We start from the raw sequence: 22,919 nt of genomic DNA on the forward strand, positions 1-22,919 counted from the left end.
TGGAGAAAAATGGGAATGGCACAGGACGCGGGAAGCTGATAAGTGGAATTGACAATGGACTGAAGAAAATGGGAGCTGATAGGACAAGACTGTGGACCTTGATAATAGAGGTGCATCTCCAGGAACCAAAGGCATATGGTCTTAAAACATAACATACCATTGGCAGGTATTGAAAATGGCTTGATTGTAAAATTCAAGATTGTTTAATGTCATTTCCAGGACACAAGTGTAAAGAGAACAAAATAATTGCTACTCCAGATCTGATGCAGCACATAAAATACACTAAGATAAAGAACACAAGAAATACCAATACACAAGATAGCATAGATTACATATATACATAGATTGATTATATGTCCATAGTGACATTAGGTACAGGAGAGTGTACATAAGGTTACTGACAAATTATAAAGTGGTTGGTTAGTGGATGGAGTAAGACATGTGACAAGGCCCCAGTTGTTAGGCTCATGCAGAAAGGGAGGAGCATAGGATCTGGGAAACTTGGTTGTATGGATTCAGAACTGGCTTGCCTGCAGAATGCAGAGGGCAGTAACTGACAGAGTGCATCTTCTCTGGGGCAAAAATAGCTAATATACAGGGGTGGGGGGGGGGGAGAAGGAAATTTAGGGAATTGAAGGAAATTAGGAAAGTATAGGGAAGATGTCAAGGTAGTCTTTCTTAACCACAGGTGGGTCTGTGGTAGCAGTAGTAAGTGGATACATTAGGGACATTTGAGAGACTTTGATAGGTATATGGATAAAAGAAAAATGGGAGACTATGTGAGAGGGAAGAATTAGATTGATCTTAGAGTAGGTTAAAACATTGACACAATATCATGGGCCCAAGTCCCTGTATTCCACTATGTTTTAGTGCTTTTAACTTTGATATGTAATAAACATCATATTGTTACCACAATCACTGTAATTGCAAAACATAGCTTCAACTGTTGCTCTCACTTGCCCAGTCCCACCCCTCTGACATCAGTCAGTTGGCACACACAAACACACCCCTGAGTAAGCAGTCATGGCATCAAGTTCTTCAGAAAATAACACCCCAGCACCCACTCTCGTGGAAAGCCCCATCTGCTTCGTGGCTCTAACTCTGGTTGAAAGACTGTTTACTCAAGGGTGCTCAGGAACACATCGCCTGCGATAGGCTCAGCTTCCTGTCTGCCCTTCTCAACTTTAAAGCAAGAGTTTTGGGGGGGGGGGGGGGGGGGTTCAAGCCACCAGAGATTGGGTGCATTCCCAAAGATTTCTGCTCCCAAGGTTGAAGTTAAAAGATCTTAAAATGTTAGGGCAGCAAAGTATAGCTGGGTCACAGTTCGAGACACCAGAGTTTAACCCTGACATACAGTACTGACTTTGTGGAGTTTGCACATTCTCCCTCTGACTGTTTTGATTCCTCACAGACATTTGGGTTTCCTCCCATGACCCAAAGACACACAGAAAGTTTAACTGGCGATTGTTAAGCTACTCCTCGTCCAGAGGTAAATGTGAAATAGAGTTGGTGTTTATGAGGAAGTAGAAAGAATATGAAGAAATAGCACTAATGTCAGATTAATGTAAATGAGTGATGAAGACTGAAGCCATAGAGTCCATTGTTATACTGTGTAACCTGCAGACTTTTTCCCACTACAAGTTAAAGAACCTAACAATAAAACACTTCTATGATGCTAGTGGTTATGGGTTTAGTGCTAATTTTTATATTAGCAATGGCCCAAAGACAAATTAAAACTTTAGTATGTGGTAGCCATGAAACAAGTGTCACCATTGAGCATCACCCTGGCTCACGGCAGAGAAGGCCATCTGCTATTACACTATATTAAATTGGGCACTATTAATTGCGGCTCCCTCACCATCTCCTACATTGGTAGTATCTACATGAGGCACTGCCCCAAGGCAGCAACATCCATCAAAGGTCCCCAATATCCAGACCATGCCATCTTCTTGTAGCTACCATTGGACAAGAAATATAGAAACCTGAAGTCCCATGCCAACAGGTTCAAAAACACCTCTGACCATCTGATTCTTAAAACAACCTGCATAATTCCAGTCGCCTCCTCATTACAGCATCACTATAACCACCTTGTTCTTCAATGGACTGTTTTGTTCTTTCTTATACATGTTTTCTTGTGAATGTTGTACATCTATCTAATGCCATGTGCCCGTGATGCTGCTGCTAGCTTTTCAGTGACAATAAGCTTACACTTTGAAAAAAGTGAACCACTCAGCTCAAGGGAAATAGAGAAATGGACAATGAATACCAGCCTTGGAGATGGCACATCCTGCAACCAAACAGAAAACAGATGTTCCTTTTATAAGCAGCGGCACCAGACTCAACTTATTCATAGATCTACCTGACTCACTAATGCTAACACTGCACCACAGGGAGAAGTGGGATGGATGTGACGTTAGTGTTATTTGTTGCAAACCGCAGGCTGTAGCACAGATATGGCTGAGTAATGCTGGGGAAATGGTGCAATATTCAGATGGACAGCGTGAAACTTATCAAATGGCTGTCAGTACACTAACAGGAGGACCAGTAACTGGCCTGTTTATTCCAGGGTACTGATTGTCAATTAATTCATTCACTTCACAGTTGCAGGGTTAAGAGGTTGGTCAAGGAAAGCAACCCATGTTACTAATAGACTTCAAAAAACACTACTACAAATCTTCCCAACTTCAAGGCATCCTATCATGGGAATTGCTAGCTATTTATTGGCACAAGGTACTATGAAATCCTATTTGAGTACTGTCTAACTGAGTGCTATCTAGACAGTACGTTTCAGAATAACAGTACAATCAGTACAAGGGAAAAGCAATAACAGTGCATAATAAAAGGTAACATGAGTGAATCTGCAGATGCTGGAAATAAATAAAAACACAAAATGGTGGCAGAACTCAGCAGGACAGACAGCATCTATGGGAGGAGGTAGTGACGACGTTTCGGCCCGAAACCCTTCATCACTACCTCCTCCCATAGATGCTGTCTGGCCTGCTGAGTTCTGCCAGCATTTTGCGTTTTTATTTTTGCATAATAAAAGGTGTTACATTCACAAAGTACAGTACAGGTAGATAGGCTGCAAGGGCCAAAATGCTGTACATTGACAATTAAAGAGCTAATCTTCATCGTACAATAGATCTGTTCAAGGGTTGCTTAACAGTGAGAACTTATGGATTCACTTGCAAGGACTAACGTGATATTTATTATTTTCTCTTTGTATTTGCACATCGATGGTTTCTGCCTTTGGTGCAGTTTTTAATTGATTCTTTTGTTTTCTTTGTACTTACTGTGAATGCCTTCAAGAAAATTAACCTCAAGGATGTATATGGTGACACACATGTACTTTAATAAATTGACTTTGAACTTAGAAGTTGTCTTGAGCAAGGTGGCATGTTTTCTCAAGCTTTTGCATCTTCTGGCCAATGGAAGGGGTGGGGTTATACAAGGTGGGGGGAGGAGAGAATGACAGCAGATAAGAGTGAATGGACTCAAGGCTGGATAATATTCCAGAACTCCATTTTAAATAGGAATACCTCTCATATGGCAGTGACTACCTACCCCTCAACCATGATTTAAAACAGATAAACAACCACTGCCACAATTTTGTTGTGGAATCTTGTTGCACATAAACTTCAAGATTCCCTAAAGTACAACTACACTTCAACATTTCATGCTACAGAAATAGAAACCATATTGTAACTTGAAAACAAGTACAGTGATTTTGATTTTGGCAAAAAAATGAATACAAACCAATTCCATTGCCCGGCAGTTCCTGTCTACCTATCCCTGGGTTACATGGTCCTAGAGTGTCCCTAGTACAGTGTCCCCATTGGTCCTGATGCAGAACTCCAACCCAAAATGTTCAATCCCAGATGTAGGTTAATCCGGAGTTCCTCCAGTAGGTTGGGCAGCACCGACTTGGAAGGCAGTGGTTCTTAAGATTGACAAAAACACATCTCAAACCCTATTTTAGCTTCAATGCACACTTATCTTTTGACTGCCATATTTGAATATGCTTTGAACTGGTACATTACACTCAGTGAGCCAGTCACACTGATTTCCCATTCATTGACTGCAGATTTAGCATAGAACAGTCAGAAAACTCACCCTGTCATGGCCAAATACACCAAAATATATCACAACATAAAGATCAGCCAGATCTTTACCACCTCAACTACATTCTAAATAGTCATCCTTGTATTCTGAGGTTATGCCCTCTGCTCCTATACTCCCTCAAGAAACATCCTCTCCACATCCGCTCAATCTAGACTTTTCAATATTCAATGAGTTTCAATGAGGATCCCCCTCATTCTTCCAAATTCCATCAAGTACAGACCCAGAGCAATCAAATGCTCCGCATATGATAACTCTTATTTTCGGAATCATTTATGAGAACCTTCTCTAAATCCTCTGCATTGTTAGCAAATCCTCCCTTAGATAAGGGGCCCCAAAACTACTCACAATACTCCAGGTGAGGTCTCACCAGTACCTTATAAAGCCTCAGCATTACATCCTTGCTTTTATATTCTAGTCCTCATGAACTGAATGCTAACATTGCATTTGCCTTCCTCACCACCGACTCAACCTGCAAGTTAACCTTTGGGAAATCTTGCACGAGGACTCACAAGTCCCTTTGCAACTCAGATTCCATCTGTCACTTCTTTGTCCATTCTTCGAATTTGTCCAAGTACTTCTGTATCCTCCCCACTTTCTCAGCACTACCTGCCCCGCCTCCCATCGTCATATCATCTGCATACATGGCCACAAAGCCATCAATTTCTTCATCCAAAGGCAACACGAGTGAATCTGCAGATGCTGGAAATAAATAAAAACACAAAATGCTGGCAGAACTCAGCAGGCCAGACAGCATCTATGGGAGGAGGTTGTGACAACGTTTCGGGCCGAAACCCTTCATCAGGATGATTTCTTCATCCAAATCACACAAACAGAAGCTGTTCCAATAACAATCCTTGTGGAAAACTACCAGTCACCAGGAGCCAACCATAAAAGACTCCCTTATTCCCACTCTTTGCCTCCTCCCAATCCTCTATCCTTTAATACCATGCGTTTTTCTCTTGTGAAGCAGCCTCAAAGGCCTTCTGAAAATCCAACTACACAATATCCACCGATTCTCTTTTGTCTATCCTGTTTGATATTTCCTCCAAAAATTCCAAAGATTGTCAGGCAGGATTTTCCCTTCAGGAAAACATGCTGTCTAGCCTATTTTATCAAGTACCCTGAGACCTCATCCTTAACAATCGACTCCAACATCTTCCCAGCCACTTAGTTCAGGCTAATCGACCTATAATTTTCTTTCATGTCAGCAGTACAAATTTCGAGGGGAGGTTAGAGAACACAGCTGCCACAGGTCTGGGCTCGAGGTTTGACCTCCAAATACCATTTACCTCAACATATCAAAAACTGTGCCAATTCACAAGAGTGAGTGAGTGTTATTGCTATTGTCAGCTTTTGTTGTGAGAGGGCTCCTATGCTTTGAGAAGTAGCTCAGCCTTCACACTGGACTTCAAAAATTTATCTTACATTTACTTCCTGATAACATGCAAGTTGATACACTAACAAAACAGCAATGCAGCAGCATCATTTAAATACTTTTTCTGAGCTCCACTTGTCTCAAGGTGCACCTCACTTTTAACCAAGCCACAGGGTTATTTAAGAAACTGTACATTTCCAGTCCAGAGCCAAGGTCACCCCAAACCCCAGTCAGAGCTGCTAAAAGGTCGTCTGAAAATGCCCATTTTCAGGTGTAGAGCACCAATCAGCGACTCCCTCACGGAAAGTTCCGCAAGATGGGGCCCCACTACCAACTTGCCCTCACCACATCACAGAACTCCTCTGTTTAGTATTCTGAGGCCGCTTTACTGGTTCTATTCTCCCTCAGTATTGGAAACAACCACTCAGTCTTGCAATATGATAAATTCCAATGAGATTCCCCCTGCATTCTTCTAAACTCCAGTGAGTACAGGCCAGAGCCGTCAAACACTCCTTATTCATTTACCCTTTCATTCCTGGAATATTCTTGTGAACCTCCTCTGGACCCCATTCCAATGCTAGTGCATCTTTTCTTGGATAAGGGACCCCAAAGTTGCTCACAATATTCCAAGTGCAATCTGACCAATGCCTTATAAAGCATTACATCCTTGCTTTTATATTCTAGTCCTCTTTGCCTTCCTCACCATTGACTCAGCCTGCAAAGTAACCTTTAGAGAACCCTGCACAAGATCTCCCAAGTACCTTTTCACATCTGATTTTTGAATTTTCTTCCCATTTAGAAAATAGTCGATATCTTTATTCCTTCTACCAAAGTGCATGACCATACACTTCCCTACACCATCTACCAAGTCTTTGCCCATTCTCCCAAACTGTCCAGTTGGGCAAACTGCAACCCAAGTGGTGATCACTAAAATTGCAGCAGCTGCACAGAAGGTAATGTGCAAAGTCAGCAGGACTCTGTCTAAAAAGGAACCCAACACTGAAAACCAAGCACTTTTGTGAAGAACAATCCATGGGAGGTACTCAATTACTGTACAAAGGAAAAAAAATACTTGGCATTCTATATGTAAACACCTAGCCTGTTATTAGAGATAACAGCTCAGAGGATTTTGGAACCAAGGTAGCCAGCCAGGTTATTTACATAAAACAGGGCTGACACTGGAAGGAAGATATGAACCTGACCTTAGAAGTTTCAGGTCTCCCAAACTGCTTTTTAAAACCATTGTGAACATTGTGTTGCGATGGAATAAACAATACAGCAGGCTCCCCCACACAGCAAGTGATAACAGCTACAAATTGCAAGCACAGAAAAAAAACATTACCATAAGCAGTGGCTGCTATGATCCCCAGTCAACATTGCCCACTTTTGCCTCTGTCCCACTTGCATAAGGCTTGCACTTACATCGGTCTGTCACAGTTGAGAATTCCATATTTTCGTTACGCTCCCCACTGCTCAAATGATGGAAATTCAAGTAATTCTTACTTTCCTGTACTTTTACAAGATCTCAACTAATCAAAAGTGGCGATTTCAAAGTTATTCAGTCCCCGGATCGTGACAGCAGCAGAGATAGGTAAAGTGTGATGAGGGGTCCTCTGCACAGACGGCACTACTCTATGCAGGCTGAATGAGAAAATCCTGCTTTATGGCAACAATTCTATGTGTAGGTAATGGGGAGAAGAAAGGAAGCGCAACTGGAATGAAGAGTAATTGCAAATCTTAGAGACGTACCTCAAAAACACCACAAGGATTACGCTGATTCAGGGAAGTTAGAGGTACACATTCTTGAGGCAAGGACTCTGAGAAGGAGGCCAACTGAGAGAATGGAATATGTCCTTTAGATAGGTTCCTATAAGATGTACAAAAGAAACAGGTTTTCTTAATGATGATAAAACAGATACAATCAGCTTATCAATCTGCCTGGAGTCACAATGGCATGGCCGAGATACAGGCAAGAGCATCAGACCCCCAGGATTGTATATATTACATTGTAAACATTTATTAGCCTACAATGAAGCAGAAAACCATTGAACTATGAGCAAGAAAGGCAGCTTCTGTGGAGGGGTAAAAGGCTTGTTATGGGTGTCAAGGTAGCACAGTGGTTAGAATGACACTTCGGAGTTCACAATTCAATGCCTCTTCTGTAAGGAGGATGCACATTCTCACCATAGAATGTGTGTTTCCCCGGGTGCCCGTTGTCTCCCGCAGCTAAAAGACATACTGGGTAGGTTAATTGATCATTGTAAATTGTCCCGTGACAATTTACCCAGGCTGGCCAATGGTGGTTGCTGGGGCAACACGGCTCAAAAGGCCAGAAGGGCCTACTCCATGCTGTACCACTAAATAAATGGTTAAAGTGGGCCCCATACTGGTAAAACTAGTAACACTTGCCACTGGAGTGATGGTAATTTACAAAATATGCAATGAATGTTTTAGGAACAGCTTCTTCCCCTCTCATCAGATTTCTGATCAGTCCATAAACACTACTTCGCTATTCCACTTTAGCAATATTGTTTATTTTTCTTGTTATAGTATTTATGTATTGCACTATACTGCTGCCACAAAACATACATTAAGACATTGTCAGTGATAATGCAATTTTGAGGTAAACATGGGGATCAGAAAGGTTGTCCCATCTCTACTACTACATTACTTTGCTTGGAGATTCAGCATCAAGATATAATAAATGCAATGAAGGGGCTCGGATTGAATAACCGATAGCAAGACTCATGCCAGCAAAAATGCGAAGAAAGCTCCTTTTAAGTGAAAGTATTCACCTGCGTGATTGCAATCCAAGACATAGGAAAACATCCCATCCCTTAAATTTGCATTGTATTTCAATAAGATTACATCTGATCTTGTGCCTTGCCCATTTTCCTAACTACCCTTTACCCAATAATCTCAATCCTTTAAATCTACCCACCTGAACCTTGAATCCATTAAATAAGTATCAGATTTATGGAGCACAGAAACAGGTTCAATACAACTCAATTCCAGCCAAGATGTCCAATTTACCAGCATTTCACCCACATCTCTCAAAACTTTTCATACCCAAGTACCCTTTCAGATGTCTTTTAAAGGTTAACATTTCCTCAACCACTTTCTTTTGCAGCTCATTCAGCACATCTGGCACACTCTAAAAGGTCGTTTTTAAATTCCCCCACCCCCCACACCTTAAACCTATGTTTTTTAGTTCGTGCATTCACCCTATTTATGCCCTATTTATTTTGTCTAAAGGTTGAGTTATACTTGTGCATTGCATCTACACCGTAGGGCGACATGCACCTCCCCAAAAAAGTAACTCGCGCTTTGTGATGACGCAAACCGCAACAACTGTGATTGGTCTGCTTGTAGCATCACATTTCCTCCTACGCATTTCCGGTTGCTTCTTCTCCACCATGTCTGTACACTGATGCGAAATAGATGAACCAAATCGTCAAATCTACCTGCTAACATGTGAAAATGTTTGAAATGCATTTCGCTGTCCACGTCTCTCACGAAGAAACTCAGTGGCATAAAAACCCCACCGCCAACTAGCGTTTTGGTGCACACCAATGCATGCTCTCAACAGCGCAGAGTGACGCAGAAGTGAAAATCAGGGCTACGCTGTAGGCTGCACGCACAAATATAAATCAGCCTTCAGATTGGGAAGCCCTTTCATCCTGCTGGACAGGGCTTCCATTGAATAGGTTTTCTGATTTACCTCAGAAATCATGAGCTTTGCACAATTCTGAAGAAAAGCACAAACTGGATTTTTCACGTGATATTTGAATAGGGAAACAAATTTGCATGTCACAGCAGGTAGGGGGAAAAAATGAAAATCACCTTTAAAGCATGAAGCTGTAGAGACGGCAGGAGTTGAAGAGGGATTAGAAGATATTACAAAAACACCACAATTGATAGGAAGATAGCTGCAGAATTAGCAAATTCATAAACCCTAACCAATGTTTGAAATCCAGGGCGAAAACTTTGACTATGCTCTAATGCTTTACAAGAAGCAATATCCCAGACATTTGCAACAAACTCCTGCAGAAATTATGTACGCTTCATTCTGAATTTCATTAGCTCTATTATACAAATTCTGTTCAGTCAGTTCATTTTTCAGTCGATGAGAATGCAGCTGATACCTTTAACAACATGAATAATACAATTTGTAAATTAACTTTGATTTCCTTCAAGGTTAATGTATTTTACTGTTCTTTAGTAGCTTTAATACTATAGATCTTCATTCAAATCACACATCTGATATGACAAGCAGCATTGTTCAGTTCCAATATATTCGCTTCCCACTTCCCAAAATTCAGGAATAAAGCATTCATATGTACTGGCACACTGCCAGTGCTGACACCAAATCAGGACAGGGCACTGACTCGAGGGGTTGAACCTACTTTTTTCTGTGATATAGCAATTTTACAGGAAGGCAGGTCACCTGCCCAGGGTACTGAGCTTCTGAATTCTCCCGTTTTTCTGGGGAACTCCCAACATCCAATACACAAGCACCTTCCGTGTATCTTTTCACCAGCACAACACAGGAGACATCCTACAAGGTAAATCTTCCACAAATGTCCCAGTTCACTGGTCCATGGCTAAACCTGGCACATGTACAACAGTCCCAATTAAATCAATGCCTGACACAGTTGCTGGAACAATGGCATGCAACATTATTTGATTTAATTCAACCAGTTTAATTGTAATTAATTGATAGAAAAGCCTGCGCACATTTTCTAGTGCTTTAATCATGCATATTTTAATTGCTCCCAGTGTATTATCCCATTTGTGTATGCCAGGAATTTAATAAGATGGACAGTTATCCTGGTAGAAAGATCCACTGGCAAGTCAAACACTTTCAGAAGGAGTTTCTTTCCCAGTTGCTTCAACACCCTCATCCCTGACAGAAGCCAGAATTATTCTCCCCGCCCCCCCCCCCCCCCCCAACCAAGGATAGTTGCAAATTCACTGTCTTACACAGCTGGTGGGGTTGCTGCTTCACAGCTCAAGCCCCAGCTTCAAACCTGACCTTAGGTGCTATCTTCGTGGAGTTTGCACGTTTTCCATGACTAAGTGGGTTTCTTATGGGTGTCCCAGTTTCTTCCCACATCCCAAAGACGCACACAGTTAGGTAGGTTACTTGGCTGCTTTAAATTGCCCCTGATGTGTAGTGTTCAAATCTGGAGAAAACTGATGGGAGTGTAGGGAAAATAAAATGAGATTGTTTAGGGTGGGTAATAGATGACCAGCCCAGACCTAATGGGCTGAAGTGCTCGTTACAATGTAGGGGGGAAGGTGGAGAATTATGGGAAATAAAAGAGAAAGAAAGGTAGGGCTGTGGGGGGGGGGGGGGGGGGGGGGGAAGATTATAGTGAGGAGGAAAAAGAGAAAGAGAACCAGACTAAAATCATAGATAGGGATGGGGGTAAGGTGGGGCAGGGGTATCAACGGAGGTCTGTGAGTTGGATGTTCATGCTGGCAGGTAGGAGGCTACCTAGGCGGGAGATAAGATATTGTTAGATAGACCTGCGTGTGGCCTCATCTTCCCCCCCCCCCCCCCATCCCTCCCCACCGACCTCCCTCCAGGCACTCATCCCTGCAAACAGAAGAAGTGCTACACCTGCCCCCACACTTCTTCCCTCACCACCATCCCAGGCCCCAGACAGTCCTTTCAGGTGAGGCACCACTTCACCTGCGAGTCAACTGGGGTGATATACTGTATCTGGTGCTCCCGATGTGGCCATTTATACATTGGGGAGACCCACCGCAGACTGGGAGACCGTTTCGCTGAACGCCGGCACTCAGTCCTCCAGCAGTGGCGGGATCTCCCTGTGGCCACACACTTCAATTCCACGGACCACTCCCACTCCGACATGTCTGTCCATGGCCTCCTCTACCATCAAGATGAGGCCACACGTAGGTCAATGGAGCAATACCTTATCTCCCACCTAGGTAGCCTCCTGCCTGCCGGCATGAACATCCAACTCACAGACCTCCGTTGATACCCCCTGCCCCCCCCTTACCCCCATCCCTATCTATTATTTTAGTCTGGTTCTCTTTCTCTCTCTTTTCCCCCCTCACTATAATCTCACCCCCAGCCCTACCTTTCTTTCTCTTTTATTTCCCATAATTCTCCACCTTCCCCCAGTCCATTTCCCTCCAGCCTATCACTTCCAAGCTCTCTACTTTATCCCTCCCCCCACTTCTTATCCCCCCTTGACCATCCCATGTTACTTCACTCCTGATGAAGGGTTTCGGCCCGAAACGTCATTATTACCTCCTCCCATAGATGCTGTCTGGCCTGCTGAGTTCTGCCAGCATTTTGTGTTTTTAAAATATTAACATACTAATTGGGAAAAAAAAAACAAAGTTTTGAAAATTCACCAGTCGAGCACATAATCCTCTAGCTTGCCAGATTACTATGTCAGCTTTCTCACTCCATCAGCATGGAGGGTTTGGGGAGAGGAGACAAAAAAAAAACAGGCCCGAATGATCAGAAAAGTCATAAATGTTATTGAACAGCAGAGATGGCTTAAGGAGCCAAATGGCCTACCCTTGTTCATATTTTTCCAAGGCCAATTATCTATCCTAGTACATACTTATTTGGCTAGAATTAAATGAGACACACACTGGGAGATATTAGGTTCTGCATATATAACAAATTGTGAAAAAAAATCAAATACACAAGCACTTCACACAGAGTGCACATTGTTGAAGTGGATCCCTAACGAAATCAGTTATCTATATCTCAAGATAAAACAATGAGAGATCTATTCCAAGGAGGAGTGCAACTCCCAGATGCTCAAACACCAGGGCAACAGAATGCATGACTGCATGCAAAAAGGCCCAAATAAAATGTTAACTGCCAGCCCAGGCTTGGTGAGTTTCTTAGCCATGTCAGCACAATATTCACTCAAGTCCCTCTCTCTGAAACTGAGCCAAGACTGATCACAGAAGATGTCTTTGGAGGAGTACTGATGAATTCTAAATTATCTGCCCTCCTATGGAAGATTGGATCGACATTCTGCAGTCCATAAACATCCCTTAAAACAATCTCACTTCCAAATAAGTGAGGAACACTGTTGTTTGCAGAGACTCTGGATATTGAAATCTGGAGCAATATGTTGAGGGAACTTAGCAGGTTGAGCAGCCACAGTGAGAGGAAAAGAACTGTTGACATTGCAGATTGAAACCCTGCCTCAAGTCCTGGTGTAGGGCTTCGATCCAAAAATGCCCAGTTCCTTTCCTTCCACAGATGCTACGTGACCCACTGAGTTGCTCCAGCTGATCGTTGCTTTTGGGACTGAAGCATTTCCTACATTACAACTGATTCAAAATTCTCTTGAGTAGAAGATTACAATACAAATCAGATGTTCTTGAACTTCAGACAAGCGGCAGTGCAAGATGCTTCTTAAGTTGCACGCCCTTCTGTACGTTCCACTGGCAGCTCCATCCTTGGAGTGCAAAGCTCATTTTGCTGTTGCATCACAATACATAGCCGACAGTGCAAAAGTGTGCAAGTGGACAGACATTCATACTTTAACAAATCTGTAAGCTGCTGACAAGTAAAACAAGCCACTCTATTTTCAACTTTATCCAGCAAAATACAAGGTGGCACCATGCAGATGGAGGTAGCAGGTTCCAGGTGCCTCCACACAGATCTTGTGTGGAGTATGCATGCTGTCCCTCTGAGTGCAAGGGCATTCCACTCCAGGGCTTTGCATTTCCTCCCTCCCACAATCCAAAAGTGTCTACTATGAATAAACCCCAGTGTAGGTAAGATGCAGGAAAATCAGGGTACGATTTGTAGTCATACGAGAGCGCTTAGGTTACAGGGAAATGAGTGGGATTGCTCCAGTAGATAAAAGATTCAAAGGTTGACTACGTTAAGGAAATTTATTATAAGCAATGGGAAGCCAAACTGTTCATGTTTCTGTTATACCAAGGTCAAGTGACTTAAAAAAACCGCAATAAAGCAAAACAAATCAAATCTTCTGATTCAAAGTGTACATTTGTACAGGAAATATTTTTTTTTAAATGACAAAAAGGTTTATATTTTCCACCTGCCTACATTCCAACATTCACGTGGTGCTTGAGGACTTACAGAAAACTAAATAGGAAAAATTGCTTTCCGATTCAGCCTGAGAATTCTGCAATGCAATTAATTACTCACCTTTGCAGCATCACTACTACAGACCACCCAGGATCCCTGGAACGGGGAGGTGAGGAATTTCCTCAGAGTTTGGCATTCCTTTCCACTTCAGTGAGTGGGTCACCATCCCTATTCCTGTAGCAGGTTCCGCCAACAGATTTACATTCGGGATGGCGGAAGGAGACCCAAGTCAGTTGCACCATCACAGACTCTCAACCCATCCTCGTTTTAAATCTGACAACTGTACAATAACAAACTCTACACTTCAATCCAAAGTCCAATTTCCAAGAGGAAATGCACATGTGACATTGAATCACCATCAGCACAGGTGTACTACAGGGCTGTTGAGTCACCTGCTCTGTTCACTCTGTCCTAGGTTCAGCTCCAATGCAATATTTAACTTTGCTGATGACACCACCACCAGCCATATCAGCACAGAGGATGGAAACCGAAAATCTGGCTGAGTGGAGTCACAACAACCGCTCACTCGACGTCAGCAAAATCAAAGAGCTGATTATCAACCACAGGAGGAAGGTGGCCGAGATCCACGAGCCAGTTCTCATTAGGGGATCTGAGGTGTTCCAAGGATCAGTAACTTTAAAATCCTTGGTATTAACATATCAGAGGATATTCCCTGGCACCAGCACACAAATGTTATCAAAAAGGCAGCAAGACAGCAACTTTACTTTCTCACACACAAGATGCTGGTGGAACACAGCAGGCCAGGCAGCATCTATAGGGAGAAGCGCTGTCAACGTTTCGGGCCGAGACCCTTCGTCAGTCAGCCCTTCATCGGCCCGAAACGTCGACAGCACTTCTCCCTATAGATGCTGCCTGGCCTGCTGTGTTCCACCAGCATTTTGTGTGTGTTGTTGTTTTAATTTCCAGCATCTGCAGATTTCCTCGTGTTTGAACTTTACTTTCTTAGAGGTTTGTGTCAACAAAAACTTTGACAGTTCTGTAAATTCAGAGTATCTTTACTGGTTGCACCATGCTATGGCATGGAAACACCAATGCTCAGGTATGGAAAAAAGCTACACAAGATATTAATACGGCCCAGTGCCTCATAGGCAAAGTCCTCCCCAGCCTTGAGTATATTTACATGGAGTGCTACCACAAAAGAAAGCAGCATTCAACAAAGACACCAACCCCCCCCCCACCCCCCCAAAACACACAACCATCCAGGCCATGCGTTTTTCTCACTACCACTAATTGGGCAGGAGGTACAGAACCGACACCACCAACTTCAGGATCAGCTATTACCCTACAACCACCAGGCTCCTGATCTGGTATGGATAACTTCATTCACCACTACTCTGAACAAATTTCAGAACCACACAATTTGTCTTCATTTGCATATCAGCTGTATGCCAGTTTGTTTTGATTTTCATATAAATACTCACAAGAAAAGGAATCTCAAAGTAGTGTATGGTAATATACATTGATAATAAATTTACTTTGAGCTTAAAATTACAACAGTATTAAAACAGTGTCAACCTTGAATCATTGCACAGCAGTGCCAGAAGGTCATGGATTAAATTTCCACTCTCAAATCTAATTGAAGGCTACTGTGCAACAATGAGAAAATTCTTAAAATGCCCAAGGCAGCACCCACCAGACAAATCCTATACCCTAAATTAGAAGCAAAATCAACTCTGGAAGGGCTCAGCAGAGCAGAGAGCTTCAATTGGAGAGAAACACTAAGCTGATTCTTTTTTCTTTAGGAGAGGGTCACAGACATTGCACTACAATGAGAAAGGTATTTTACAATTGCGTTTTATAATTGCAGTAAGGAACAGGCAATTTCTGTACCAGTATGCACACCAGAATTTGTCAAGATAAGTTACGTTAAAAGCAATTGGAACAAAGTATTGCAGAAGCAAATAAATACAGAAAGGTACAGTCACAACCGTGTGAAAGGAAAAGCATCGAGGTTCACACAGAATTGTCTACCTTAAAAGTCCGGAGAGTTGTAACCAACCTAGTTTGGAAAATGAGGTGCTTTTCTACCAGCTGAAGTCAGACGGAAGGAACAGCTGAAGGTGTCCCTTGACCCTTTTTCAATCCAAGTACCTACCCAAACAGCTAAGGACAGCACAGTAGTGTAGTGGGCAGTGCAATACAATTACAGTGCCAGTGACCTGGGTTCAATTCCGCCGCTGCCTGTACGGGATCAAAGGAGGTTCAAGAAAATGACTGCAGGATAGAGCGACTTGTCACATGAAGAGCATTTAATGGCTCTGGGACTGTATTCACCAGAACTCAGAAGAATGAGGGGTGACTTCATTGAAACCTGTCGAATCACAAAAGACCTTGATAGCATGGATGTGGAGAGGAAGTTTCCTGTGATGGGAGAATCTAAGACCAGAGGACACAGCCTCAGAATAGAGATGTATCCTTTTAGAATAAAGACAAGGAGGGATTTCTTTAGCCCAAGAGTGGTAATCTGTGGAATTCTTTGCCACAAGTAGCTGTGGAGGCCAAGTCTTATGTATACTTAAGGCAGAGGTTGATAGATTCTTGATTGACCAAGGCACGAAGGGATATGGGGGAGAAGGCAGGAGATCGCGGTTGAGCAGAAAATTGGATCAGTCATGATCAAATGAGAAGGGAGACTCAATGGGCCAAATGGCCTACATCTCATGGTAATGAGTTTGTGGAATCTCCTCTGTCCATCTGTATTTCCCGTGTGCTTCAGTTTCCTTTCACATTCCGAAGATATATAGGTTAAGCAGGTAAATCAGTCTCTTGGAGATAATTGGGTGGCATGGGCTTGTTGGGCCAAAGGGCCTGTTCTCTAAATGTGTTACAACTAAATCTACATACACCACCTTCTTTGATATTCATCATCCTTAGTGTTTGAAAACTTGTCCCTCAGATCTCCTTGAAAATTTCTCCCCCCTCAGCTTAAACCCATATCCTGATGATGGTCTCAGCCTGAAACATCAACTGTATATCCCTCTCCATAGATGCTGCTTGACTTGAATTCCTTCAGCATTTGTGTGTTATCGACATCCTCTAGTTCTAGACACCTCACCCTCTAGTCCCACACCCTTCAACTTCTTTTCAAAAATTTCTTTAAGGACACCTTTCCACCTCCTATGTTCTACTGAGAATAACCCCAGACAATCCAACCCCTCTTAATCTGCAACTCTCCATTCAGGGAAGAATTCTCTGAATCTCTTTTGCAAATCACTCCAATTTTTTTCCCAGCAGAGTGGCAACCAGAATTGAACACAATACCCAAGTGCAGTCTAACCAACACTTTGTACAGCTTCAACAGGATATCCCAACTCTTAAAAGCTGACCTCAGCAAGCACTATCATTTGTGCCATTCAGTGTCTACCCTGTCACAGACATTCCTTTTATTCACTCCACCACTCTCCCTTCTTTGAAGATTAAGTGAGGCTCAAGTCCTAAGTCATTGTCCAGAATCAGTAATGCTGCCTGCTCCAAGTATTTCCAGCATACTGTGTTTGTGTTTGATACCCAGCACCTGTGGGTTTCCACTTCTATGCAGCAAGAGAAGCCAAGGATGCACAACTGAATTAAGTTTGATGCACACCGTCATCTGAAAAGATTTTAGGGCAGCTTGCTAGATGCAAAGATATGTATTTAAGGGAAAGGTCATTTAAAAAGAGACAGAAGGAACTATAGAACCCGGAATGCTAAATTCCAATGATTAGCTGTGCTTCTGGCCAGGTGAAGCAAATCCAGGATGCAGGATAGGCCAGAACTGGAGAGGAACAGAAGGTTCAACTACCAGCGTGTCACAGAGAGGGGCTGGGGAAGGCCACGAGGGTTGGGTCATTATCTGTCTTCGTGTCTGTATGGGAACGCAGGACAGACAGAAATGAAGGTTAGTGACTGTATTCACTGCAGAACCTGGTCCATCCTTCCCCTGGAATGCAACTACACTCAGCATGCGGGCCATCTGTTTCACCTTCAACAGCCCTATCCAAATCTGAGCGGGTGGGGCTCACTCCTCAGTCAGTGTAATAAAGCATGGGCCCTTTGGTCAACTGGTCTATTGCAACCAAGATGCCCTTCCAAGCCAGCCCCATCTCTCCAAATCTTTCCTATCCATGCACCTGCCGCATGCCTTTTAAATCTTCTTGTGGATTCCACATACACACCATCCTCTTTGTGAAGTTGCCATCCATCAAGGCTTTGCTTTCTTTAACTACAAGAGCAGAAAGTGGAAGGCCATTGGGATGGAGATGCCACAGCCCCCCACAAGTACCTCCATGATGGTGAGGTGAAAAAGCCTCAGCATTTGCCAGGCAGGGACAACAGTTAGGACCACAAATACATAGCAGCAAATCCTCTGCATCTTGTAACCACTGAACAACAAACTATGACAGAGTTACACAGCATGGAAACAGGCACTCCAGCCCAATTCATCCATACCAATCAAGCTGCATTCCTGAGTTTGTCCATTTTGGCAAACATTTAATCAATACAGCTGTCAGAATCCCTGTTGCCAGAGGTGTGTTCAGTGCCACAGCTTATAAAAGATTAAAAGCTTTGTCTGTCACATGTATACCAAAACAGTAAAATGTATCGTTTTATGTCAATGACCAACACATTCCAAGGATCGCACTGAGGGCAGCCCGCAAGAGATACCACACAGCATGCCCGCTGAACCCAAGTGTACGTCTTTGGAGTGTGGGAGGTAACCAGAGGACCCGAAAGAAACCTACACAGTCGCTGGGAGAACGCACAAACTCCTTAAAGAGCACCGATCACTGGCATTGTAAAGCGACCGTACTAACCACTACACTAACGTGCCGCGTCTGCAAATGGTAAATTGGTTTATCAAATGGACAGAAGTACAGTACAGTGAAAAACTATTGCATGCCATTCATACAGATCATTTCATCAGATTAGTGGATTGAAATAGTACAAGGGAAAACAGTAACAGAATGGAGTGTTACAGTACGGAGAAAACGCAGTACAGGCAATGAGGTGCAAGGTAGATTGTGAGGACAAGAGTCCATTTTATTGTATTAGGAAACCATCCAATAGTCTTAACAGCAGGACAGAAGCTGTCTTTAAGTCTGGTGGTACATGCTTTCAAACTTGTTGAATCTTCCGCCTGAGAGGAGGAGGGAAAGATAAAAGTGTCCTGCATGGGTGAAGTCCGATCATGTTGGCTGTTTTACTCAGCAGGGAGCGTAGGCAGAGTCCATGGGGTGGGGAGAAAGGCCGGTTTCAATGATGTGAGCTTTCCAACGCTAAGCTAACTGGACAGCTGTCTGTAGTTACTAGCGGCCTCCGGCAAAGCAGTTACCATATCAATCCTTGATACATCTGGCTAGGATGCTTTCTATGGTGCACTGATAGAAAATCGGTGAGGGTCAAAGAGGACCTGCCAGTGGCTTCAACCCCCCCCCCCCTCCCCAAAACAACCCTCAAGAGACATCACTCTGACAAATGAGGAAATACCTCGGCACTTGGAAATTCAGCCCCGCCCTCACAGTCACACCTCACTGACATGCCCTGTGGAAAAAGCTTACTAATTTCGGTACAAGTCCGCCATAAAATTGCTACAAGCGAGCAGAGATAGTCTGAAGTTGACAAAAAGATGCATCGGAACAGAAGGAAAAGCTCAGGAGGACGTCAAATCAAAGAGCGACTGTCCAAAAGGTGGAAACACTACAGAACGCTGCAATGTCTCAGAAAAGCAGCTAACATAATCGATGGCCTCTCTCTCTTTCTCCCCCCCCCCCACCCCCACCATCAAGAGCAAAGGTACAAAAGGCCGAGAACACATGCTCCCAGGCTCAAGTACAGTTCCTATTCCACAGATCTATCGTACACGAAAGACAAACTCTTAATCTTCAAACTGACTTTATGGCCTTTGCGCTTACGTGGTCTACTTGTACTGTTCCTGTAATTACGCATTCTTTTATTGATTTTACTACCTCGGTGTACTTTTGTATGGAATGTTTTGGACGGCAGGCAAACAAAACCTTTTTTTCAGAGCATGTGACAATAATAAACGAATTAACAACACCAAAGGCTAAAGTGGAAAGGCGTGGAAAGGGGGTTGTGTTTTGATTGTACCGCCCATTGAAAGAAGGGCCGAGTGGTCCTCCTCCATCCCGTCCAAATTCTGGGAGAGGGACAAACAGCGAACATAAAGCAGCCACTTCTACAGGAGGGCGGCGAGCAGGTAGACAGGTTAGTTTGGAAGGAGAAAGGAGGGCGGCGAAAGAAGACGGGGCGGAGAAGGCGACCGATAAAACAAACTGGAGCCGCCATATCACTAACCGGAAACCGGCCGTTCAGAACACTAACGCGAAAAGGCACACACACACACACACACACTGGTTGACAATGACATTGGTAGAAAAGGGGCGTGCAATAGGGGGCCACACCAGAAGACCATTGTTCTGTACAGCCGAGACTGTGGGGCAGTTAGAATTGAGTGTGTAAGTGGTTGCATGCATAGTATATTGCACAATACCCCGCTGTTACAAAACACGCATTATATGCATTTAATACACTCAGACAGCCACTGAAAACAAAACCAGCTCTCCCAGGATAAATCCCACACCCACCCCGATTTAATAAGGCTCGCCGTGCCCTTACACGTACCGCACTCTTCCCGGGTTCACGACTGGACCGATGCATAAAACACCCCTTTTCCCCTTCAGCTAAGCGTGATTGCTTTTGATAGCAGAGAGCTGAGGCGCCCTAACTGACTCCATTCACTCGCTTATGTCTCTAATGCCGCGCTGCCTGCTGCTTCCTGCTTTCTCTCTCCCATCAAGGTACAGGGCTGGGTGGGGATGGGCTACCAATGAACTGCAGCCAATCAGCAGCTGAAATCAACCAGGAGCAACCTGGACTGATTCGGAGTGCGCGGCTGAGTCCAGAGCATAAATGTAACGATCAACTTAGGCTCCTGGGACACCCGTCCATTTCTGAGTGGCCCGCTCAAAGTGAGAGCAAAGCTTTTTCTAAACTGAATGCTCTTGCCATCATTACATTGCTGTTTGTGGGAGCTTGCTGTGCATTACTTGTTCATCAGTTGAAAATGATTGAAAGATCGCTCATTGCTGTAACGTACTCGGGAGCGTCTTGAAAGGGATCTGAAAAGTCTATAGAAAGACAATTCTTTAAAAAGTCAGGGAATATAGCCAACCCTACAACTTGCAATGTATAGGGCATGGTGGTTTATTATTTCTGTTCTGGAATGTATTCTTGGACCGGACATGGTATAGGATCTTCTTTACAATTCACTTAAAAGGGCGTGGTTTGTATTTCAGGAGAAACTTGTAGAATGTGATAAAGTGGGAGAAAATATGTTGGTAAATTAAAAGATGTCTACTTTCCTTTGTGTAGGGAAATACTTCCTTATCCTGAATTCCTGAATGGACTACCTCTAATTTCATCTGTATTTCAGATAGACCAAAAAAAAGAGACTATTTGGTCCCTCTAGTGTATGCTAGTTCTCAAAGAAGCTCACTTACATTTGTCTTTCTTTGAAGCCCCAAAGGCAGAAGAGGTAATTTTGCTTTGGCAAATCCTATAGGCCACTTCAGTGTTATGAAGTTCAATTAATATTCAAAATTCTGACTTGCATATGTACAGGCATGTGTTTCTATGAGTGGTAGAACTAGTTCCCTCGCCCCTTTCTTCCCACTCTTAGTAATTCTTCTTTCTTATCTGTCCCATTTGCCTTTGATGCCATTCATTACAATAACGTGAAGGCATGGTTACCATAGCGAGTGATCTGCGTGTACTTTCTGACTTGCGGACAACAACAGCTTAGGGATGTTTGTAAAAACGAAACCTGTTCATTACCCAGGAACAGCAGCAATTAAAATTCCCCTTATTCAAGCAGGTCAAAAGGGGAGAAAAATGGTCTGTGTAATGTCTTTATAATTTAACCCTTTCAATCCTGATATCCTTGTGCTAAGGTTGCAGCACGCCCCCAATGTATGTACCCTTTCCAAAGTGCAAAATACAGAGCTTCAAACGGTATTGTACAACTTCAGTGAAATTAACCGAAAATGCAGATTCTGCAAATCTGAAATCAAAACTGAAAATGCTCAAAACACTCAGCAGGTCAGGCAGCACCTGGGGAGAGAGGAGGAGGTTGGGATCTGTCTTCGTAATTTAACACTTCCTGATATCCTTGTGCTAAAGTTGCATCACACCTCCATTGTAAGGTAATGTACCCTTTCTAAGATGCAAAATACAGAGCTACAGACAGCTCCAAATAGCTCAGTAAAAGTAATCAAAAAGCACAGATGCTGCAAATCTGAAATCAAAACTGAAAATGCTCGGAACACTTAACAGCTCTGACAGCATCTGTATCGAGCGAGAGAGTTAACATTTCAGGTTGAAGACATTTTATCAGAAACATTAACCCTGTTTCACTTTCTGCACGTGCTATCTGACCTATTGAGTCTTCCCAGCATTTTCAGATTCCTGTATCAGATTTGCAGCATCTGTGGTTCCCTATGTACTATTGAATTCACTACCTCTTCTTCTTTTCAGCCTGGGATTTCAGCTTGCCCCTACTAACCCTCAGTGGTTTCTCTTTCCCCTTTAATCTTCAGTTCTGAGGAAGGATCTTGGACCTGAAACATCAACTGTGTCTCCATCCAGAGTTAGAGTCATAGAATCATGCAGTATAGGAACATGACCTTGGCGAAGTTGACAGATACCCATTTACGCTAGTCCCATTTCCCATGTTTGGTCCATATCCCCCTAAACCTTTGCTGTCCATGCACCTGTCCAAATATCTTGTAAATCCTGCTAGCTTCCCTGCTGCAACAATTTTCTTTGGTAACTTATTCCACATACAGACTACCCTAGGTGAAATGGGTGCCCTTTAGGTTCCTGTTCAATCTCTCCTCTCGCACCTTAAACATTAGCCCTTTAGTTGTTGATTCCCCAGCCCTGGAGAATAAACGGTGTCCTGTCTATGACCCTCATTGTTTATATGTGGGCCTGCTAACTACTCCGAACATTTTTTGGCAGTCATTATTATACAAGCTCTATCCTTTCACTATCCTTTCTATACTATCAATCACACATTGTGCTTCAAGACTTAAAATAAGTACTTGCGTTCATACGTTGACTTTCCCATCCTCAGGGCATCTAAGACATACTACAGAGCAGACAAAATGTTTCAGCAACAGTGTACTCCTCTAGTTCACACTATACTGACCTTGATTCGTCTTCAATTCACTTTTAATTTGTAGTAAAATCCAGAATAATAATTCTCAATTATTGATTTTGGTT

At 43.2% G+C, this 22,919-nt stretch overlaps 1 protein-coding gene across 1 annotated transcript in view; it reads right to left on the reverse strand.

Moving 5' to 3' along the window:
• LOC140730335 (myelin basic protein-like) overlaps nt 1-20,400 on the reverse strand; it is a 177,423-nt gene extending 157,023 nt beyond the window's left edge. The window contains exons 1-2 of the mRNA XM_073050628.1: nt 20,259-20,400; nt 7,247-7,364 (exon numbers count right to left, since the gene is read on the reverse strand). The gene's annotated coding sequence lies outside the window, so the exon portion shown is untranslated. The remainder of the gene's footprint in view (nt 1-7,246; nt 7,365-20,258) is intronic.
• Nucleotides 20,401-22,919: the final 2,519 nt, after the last annotated feature.

This window comes from Hemitrygon akajei, chromosome 1 (genome assembly GCF_048418815.1).
Source record: "Hemitrygon akajei chromosome 1, sHemAka1.3, whole genome shotgun sequence".
In the NCBI taxonomy this organism is placed as follows: Eukaryota; Metazoa; Chordata; class Chondrichthyes; order Myliobatiformes; family Dasyatidae; genus Hemitrygon; species Hemitrygon akajei.